Source organism: Leopardus geoffroyi, chromosome B3 (genome assembly GCF_018350155.1).
Source record: "Leopardus geoffroyi isolate Oge1 chromosome B3, O.geoffroyi_Oge1_pat1.0, whole genome shotgun sequence".
Taxonomy (NCBI): domain Eukaryota; kingdom Metazoa; phylum Chordata; class Mammalia; order Carnivora; family Felidae; genus Leopardus; species Leopardus geoffroyi.
The window spans coordinates 73,271,621-73,279,525 of record NC_059337.1 but is presented as its reverse complement, the minus strand read 5'-3'; the positions used below and the strand labels follow the sequence as shown (position 1 = coordinate 73,279,525).

At 40.4% G+C, this 7,905-nt stretch overlaps 1 long non-coding RNA gene across 1 annotated transcript; it reads left to right on the top strand.

Moving 5' to 3' along the window:
• The first annotated feature begins 2,999 nt into the window (after positions 1-2,999).
• LOC123583371 lies at positions 3,000-7,395 on the top strand. Its single transcript, XR_006704841.1, has 4 exons — positions 3,000-4,215; positions 4,255-5,460; positions 5,834-5,909; positions 7,072-7,395. It is a non-coding gene; the product is annotated as an uncharacterized LOC123583371 (long non-coding RNA).
• The last annotated feature ends 510 nt before the right edge of the window (positions 7,396-7,905 follow it).

The following is a 7,905-nucleotide window of genomic DNA, read 5'->3' as shown; positions in this document are numbered from 1 at the left end:
CAAACAACTTAAACACAAGTGGGCTTGATATGCTTTGGATAAATGTTTAAAGATTAAAAGAAGCAGCTTTACTGAGGACAAATAAATTGATTTGAGATGCTTGTGAAGAATTTGAATAAAGTTTTATGAACTATGATGATGGAAAAAAGCAGTATTTCAAAATGAATATACTATTTCATATAATATGTGATTTTAAATATGTATGTATAACTAAATTAATACATTAAACGTTTTAAAGTAGAATTTGATAATTTCATCTACAACCCTAAAGGTTTATATATTCAAGTTGGCTAAAAACCTTTATTTTGAATCTTCTAAATGAGAGAAATGAGGACTACTTCAGATTTACATATAAATAAACTTTATATATATGTATTTATTCTCATATACATATATGTTAACTTTAAATAATGAAAAGATCATATATACATACGGTCTTTACAGCAACTTTTAAAAAATATTTATTTATTTATTTTAAGAGAGAGAGCAAGTGTGCGAGTGGAGGTGGGGCAGACAGAGAGGAACAGAGAGAATCCCAAGTAGGTTCTGTGCTTTCAGTGCAGAGCCCAATGCGGGGCTCTATCCCACGGACCACGAGATCATGACCTGAGCCAAAATCAAGACTCAGATGCTTAACCAACTGAGACACCCAGCTGTCTCGGTCATTACAGCAATTTTAATAATAGGAAAAATGTAGAAGCCCTCTAAATTCTCAGTCATAAGGAACTGATAAAGTAAACTATAGTCTGTTCCTAGACATAATATTAATGTAGCTTATTAAAAATGCTGATTGGAAAAAGTATCTAATAATGTAAAGAATTGATTATGTAACGTGAACAAATATACAAATGTGCATATGGAGTAGGATTACATATACAGAGCGATAATGTATACGTTGAAAAAGAAAACTGGGAAGGAATATACCAAAACAGTTAACTGCAGTTGCTTTTTGGTGGTGGTCCTGATTTTCTTAACACATAGATTTCTGTTAGGAATTCTAGGGAGGAAAAAGAGCTCATATCATTGAGTTCTAGCCTGACCGGTGTAGACAACATTCCCAGTGTAGGCATCCACCTGAACGCACTCTGACAAGGATGTTTATTTCACTGCTGAATGTAGTCAAATATCACAAAGCTATTCCTGCTATTGAAATATCTGTTTTTTCCTCTTTGCTCCAATTCTGCCTTCTTTTCTTCTTGGGCAAGATGATGTCCTCTGTGTGCTCCAGCTGGGCCTCTTCTTGGACATACTTGGAAGAGAAGTGGCTGCTCTGGAAGAGTCCAGACTCTCTTGTATGATCCACACTAAGCCTCCAGAGAAAGAGAGGACAAGCTTCCATCTTTCATTTTGGTCAGTGTTCCTCAAGTTTTGAAAATGTCACCATGGTTGCTTAGTCTTTAGCTTACAGCTATTGTCTCGATTAAAATGCAAGGCTTCCTCCCTCTCATTGCAACCTGAGAGAAACCAAAGCCTCCATCTATTTCTGTCATTCACTAAATTAGTGTGAGTTGGTTTCAAGTCATTTTTTGATATCGGGTTTTTGTGGGAATAGAATGAAAGCATATGAGGGGTGTGATGGCGAGGAGGGCCCAAGGGAAAGACACATAAAGATAAGAATGGGGAGCCATGGATGACCTGCTTTTCAGTTTGCATAGAACTTTGGATCACCAAAGACTGGATTATTCCAGTCAGAGCTATGCGCTTTTTTTTTTTTTTTTTTTTTTTTTTTGGTGGATTCTGCAGGATTCAAAGAGTCTGCACTTCTCGAGTTCTCATATTTTCTTTCTTTTTTTAAATTTTTAAAGTTTATTCTTGAGAGAGAGAGAGAGCGAGCGAGCAGGGGAGGGGTAGAGAGAGAGAGGGAGACACAGACTCCAAAGGAGGCTCCAGGCTCTGAGCTGTCAGCACAGAGCTCTACACGGGGCTCGAACCCACGAACCATGAGATCATGACTGAGTCGAAGTCAGAACTTAACTGACTGAGCCACCCAGGAGCCTCATAGTCTCACATTTTCTTTCAGAGACCCTAAGAAAATACCCATCCTAATATTTACTCTTGTGTTTTGGGGAGGGGGAGATCAGGTTAATATCAATTCAAGTGATAAATACTCTGAAGTTCACAATAGTATTTTATCTGGTATTAATGTCTTTGTTTCTTTCCTTGGACTTTGTCCTTGTCCTTTCTATTTTTCTTAGCTTTACTAAGTAGACAGTACACAATAGGGACCATTTTACTGGAGTAAAACAAATAGTAAGGAAATCTACAGACTTAGGGATATCCAGGGTACAATCTCTCACAGACAGAGTACAAAGAAATGACCTTGCAAGGCTTGGCATGAGCAAGTAATGGCATTCTGATCAGCAGAATCCCATTCCTATTGTCCTGCATGTGGAGTAAAGAACGGTCCTGGTGCAAATGGCTTTGAATGTCTATATGGAAAGTGATCACCCTGTGGGATTTGGAGAGTGGGATGAGCAAGGTCAATGATACAGGAAGCCATTATGTCAGAATTTGGGGTAGATATCCAGATTTTCCTTAAGTACATGTAAAGTTGTAATACCTACTTTTCAATGATTCCTTTAACTCTCAGTCTTCTTAAATCTTAGTAAACTCAGTCTTCTTAATTCCCAACAGAAAGCATTAAATCCCTAAGATGCTCAGGAGAAAGTCTCCCAGTCTATCTTTGAGCAGGTGTTAGATGACTGATGGGATCACACGTATGGGAATTTTTAAGAATCTGATTCTCATGCCCTACCCTGGGTGGTTGGCGGTTGCGACCCACATCTGTTGCGAACTGGCCCAGAGCCAGCGGCTTTTGTTCTCTGAATTGGAAAGGAACTCAAAAGTGGGGTGTTAGGGGTACAGGGAACCACAGGATGTGGATGTTCTGGGTCTCCTGTGCCTCTTAAGGAGATGCATCTGTTGGATTAAACAGCTGGTAGAATACTGAGTCAGCAGAGGATGTGAGCAGTTTCCCAGCAGCCAGGTCCCACCCATTCCCTTAGAACATGGGCTTTTCCAGGTTTATTAGCCAATCTGTATAGTAAGTTGTGACTACTGGGATCAGTGCGATGGCGTGGACAATGCTGAACAAAGAAATACTTCCTCCAGATGTGATGGAGGACAGATGGTGTGGGGTGTGGAAGCCAAAAAGCCGTGGCAGAACCATCCTAACCCCTCCTGGCAAACAGTCTATCCAGAGAGAAAGTCATTGTAGGAAGTAAGTTTCTCTATTATTTTCCTCATGAAAATAGAGGTTAATAAATCTCAGTGCAAAATTGTCTCCCCATCCCCTACAATCAATCTGCACTGATAGTTGAGTTAATTAGTGTATGTCAGATAGATCTTCAATTTTCATCACTGAATTCTCTGTGCAGAAACAATGTATAGGAATGGGGAGAAATGTATCCAAATGGAATTTAAGGTGATTAGCACCCTGCTTTATACATAGCCCTTGGAGTCTTTGCATTGGAGAGAGGGGAAGATTTTACTCCTGGAGTCAGATTCATTTACTTTACCTTGAGCCTCCAGACTAATGCAAGAGTATGTTGACTTTTTCCAGGTTTCTTTGGGTAGACTAGATTTGTGGTAAATTCATAGTAGAATGAGGTATGGTATTAGGAGAACAAATGCAGACCAGAGAGTTGGAGTGGTCTGAGGTGTCAATGCTTCTTTCTTCCAAAGAAGGCATATGATTGGACAGCTATTACAGTCCACAGAACTGGTGCATTCAAGCCTTTGCCCTCTGGAGCTTCATAGGATCTATATATCCTGTAGAATTTAAGATTTAGTTCTGAGCCTTTATAGGAGTGATATGTAGATAGACCAAACTTTTTCTCTCAATGTGTATGGAAAATTACAGTGATGAAGTAGCTGGTCCTGGAGTTAGCTAGAAACTTTCAAGTCTTTCTGAGTTAGGCACCTGCAAGATTCATAGTATCAATGAAGTTCAGTCTCAGTCCCCAGATGCCGCTCCAGGGACAGATCTCTGAGAAAAATGCCCACAAGTGGCGCAAGGTGGAGCTAACTTTCTAGACCTGCATGGGTTGGGGTAGGACTGAGAAACAAGAATAGGAATAGGAAGGGACCTGGTTTGCATTCCCTATTGAGATGCAAATGATCTGGGAACAATTCTTGTGGAGGATGTAAAACTCAGGGTGCGGGGTCCTGGAAGGAAAAACTGAGGAGTGAAAGTTTGTAGGGTATCAACACCCTGTGAGTAGATTTCAAAGAAGAAAGTATGATATTATAAAGAGGAAGTCCAAGGATCAAGATTAGAGAAAGATATTTATAAAGTGATGCTGCAGAAAACATTAAGTGAATGATAGGTATGGAACAATAATACTGAGAGTATTTTTTTTATTAATGTTGTACTGTCCCAAGGTAGTCCAAGCTTGAACTCATTGCTTCCGATAACTGCCTGGGATAACGAAGAAATGGGAGAGGAAATCTCTCCGTAGAGATTTCTGAAGAAATCCAAAATTTTAACTTGTACATTGACCTTGTAATGGAAATAAGAATGCACAGGAAAGCCCTTTGGGAATTAGCTTCAGAAGGGAAATACTAGAAAATACAAATAAGCCCAGAGCATTTATAGAAAAAGAGAAAATTACATGCCTAGAGAATGGTCAGATTTAACATAGTTTGGAACATATAATTTTCCATCAGAATATTGGTAACAATATTTCAATAAACTTGGGGCTGGATGCCTTGTGTTGAATAAAATTGGAAGCTGTTATTTCGTGTGAGTTCAATCAGGGAGACACAGGGGACAATTTGTCTGATCCCTGATTCTTTGTTTAGTAGACCCTCTTGGCCCAGAAACACTCTGAGATGTCTTGTGTTTTTCAGGCCTTTTGTTTGTGAATGCTTTTCAGTGCTGTTATACCTGAGGACCTTGTGTTTTTCATCATGTGTATGTATGATGTGAGACACCCTGTATTGGAGACACAGATGATTTATTTGCAAGCCTCGCCTAAGACCAAATTAATATCAGTACCTCAAGTAGCTTGCAAGATTAGATTCTAAGCCTGTATTTAGGGAATATAGACTTCTTGGTCTTTTTCTTACTGTCCCAAAATATAATCAGATAATCCTCTGTCTGGGTACTTGGGTGCCAAGTTACTTTCTTGCAGAAACATTCTCAAGAGTTCCTTTAGAAAATCTAGGAAAGTGTGAGTCTAAAGACAAGCTATAGCCTGAAGCCCAGGCTGCTGACTTGAGCACAGATGGGAGAAAGTTAACAGCCAAGAAATATGAGGTCTTTGGCTCCTTTCCCAGAACTGCCAGGCTAAGACCTTGGCAGAGACTCAACAGGAAACTGAACTCTATTTGCATATCCTTTTATACATGGGAGATTAAAAGCTTCAACCTTGAGTGATCACAGTTTTTGAGAATCATGATGAGGCATTAAAGAGAAGGAGGAGTGTCTCAAGGGAGGTGAGCTGGAGGCAAAGCAAGGTAGGTGTGAGGTTAGCAATGACTTTCAATCCCCTTTGATTAACCATGAGTGTATTTCATTTAGTTCTTTTTAAAAAATTTTATCCTCATTGGGTCACATAAAGGAATCAGCTAGGCCGAAATCTGTGCTTCCCAATCTTGGGAATCTGTCAAATGTGATCTCTCTTGTCCCACGGCTTCTTCCTTGTCTCTCTTCCTAGGCAGAGACCTATAGTTTGTTGGTGGTGGTGCTGAAGGGACTGCAGAGATCATTTAATATAAACTCTTTATTGTACAGATGAGCATCTGAGGCTTGACGAAGTTCACTGACTTTCTAAAGTTATACAAAAGGAAGTAAGAGTTCTGACTCCCAATTTTTTGTTTTTTTCAACAGGCTGCTAGCTCTACTTAGGAGGTGGAAGTTTCCCCAGCTCTCAGATAGCTTCTTTCCAGCATGTGATTTGGCACAGGTACCCTTCACTATCTTCTCTCTTCAGAAAATGTATTTCTGGCAAGAGAGCAGCTTCAATTTCCCTAGCTTTTCTTTCCAGTTCCCCTGGATAAGATCCTGATAGTTTTTTAAAGGAAAAGGCCAGGGCACTGAAGTGGGGTTAGGGGATATTTATCGCTGGGATTCATTAAGGGGAATTGGGTTTTCTTGGCCAAGTACTATAGTCAGAACTAAACCCATGTAGGCAGCATGGTCAGCATGATGATGGACAAATGTTACCCTTCATAGGTTAGTAGCCCCACTTTATAGGTTTCTTTGGAAGGGTGGAAAAAGATCTCTCAGTTCCTAAAAAGGTGCATTAAATGTACCCTAAGACTGGGGAGGTCCTGCAGGAGAGTATCCTCAAGGCTAGATAGGAGAGAGCTTTCTGAAGATTGAGAATTCAGTGACCGGACCTCTGGAAAAGAGGAGGCACTAATAAGAACTGTCAGACACAGACCTCATACTACCTCAAAAATGGTGACTTGTGCATTACTGAAAAGGACCAATACCAGGAAGTCCGGCCCAGGCAGACACCACAGGCTGGACACTGAGGTGGGAAAGTGCCAACAGACATGCCATGGAAGCTGTCAGTCTTGGGTGCATAACATAAGGGTAGAATCATGGGCACCCAATCAGAAATAGTTCTGCCTTCCTTACTTGGCTTCCTCTTACAGAGTAAAGCCCCCTGCGGTCAAAAAGGACTCTGGGAAGGTACAAGGCCCACTTTTTTGCCCACAGATAGTATTTAAGAAATAGCTTTTAATAAACTCCAGAAAAAGAAGACTCCTGAGTTGTGTGGCAAAGTACGTTTGGAGGCAGGCTTCCTGGGCCTGTGTCCAAGCTCAGCCCTCACCAGCAGTCTGACCTTGAGCAATGCCTTGACCTCTCCTTGCTTCAGTGCCTTCATTAGTAAAATTAGGATAATAATGGCAATGCGTTGTTGTGAAGATTAAACAAATTAAAACATGCAAACTGCTTTGAGCAGTGATTTGTAGATAGAAAAGTATCCCCCATGACTGTAGGCCATCAATTATTCTTACTAGTACCTCTTTACAGTTGTTGATGATTTTCATTTCAAGGAGATTTTCATTTTTAACTTCTTTTTGCTGAAATCTCAGAATGTTTTCTCTTTTTCTCAGTTCCTAGGAAATGAGGACAACTGATCATAGAGTCATAGAGGGTAAGAACTGGAAAGGACTTCAGGCTGTATCAATTCTGGCCTCTTTACCTTATATAAGTGAGCTTGGCGAAGGGAGGTGAGGAGTTCAAGTTCTCACAGGGTAGAACTAAGTTTTGAACACAGCTTCCAGTCTAGTGGGTTTCTTTCCCAATGTGTAATAACTCTTCACATGCCACAGTTCAACACTTTAATTTCTCGAAGACTTACTTGGGATAACTCAGGAACATGCCAGGACTGTGACCCTGTGGAAGGAGCTGACCAGTGTTGAGTATAACATTGTCGTTCTGACAATCTCATAGCATCTCATTTGTTTTTTCTCTCTTTTTTTTATTCTTTTATATATTATTTTCTTTTATTAAAAATTTTTTAAATGTTTTTTTAATGTTTATTTATTTTTGAGAGACAGACACACACAGCATGAGTGGGGAAAGGGCAGAGAGAGAGGGAGACACAGAATCTGAAGCAGGGTCCAGGCTCTGAGCTGTCAGCACAGAGCCTGCTGCGGGGCTTGAACTCAAGATTGGTGAGATCATGACCTGAGCTGAAGTCAGACACCCAACTGACTGAGCCACCCAGGTGCCCCATATTTTATTAAAAATTTTTTTAATGTTTATTTATTTTTGAGAGAGAGAGCACAAGCAGGGAAGGGGAGCGAGAGAGAGGGAGACACAGAATCCGAGTCAGGCTCCAGACTGCAGACCTCGAACTCACAGACTGCTAGATCATGACCTGAGTTGAAGTCGGACGTTTAACTGATTGAGCCACCCAAGCATCCCTATATTTTTTTATTTGA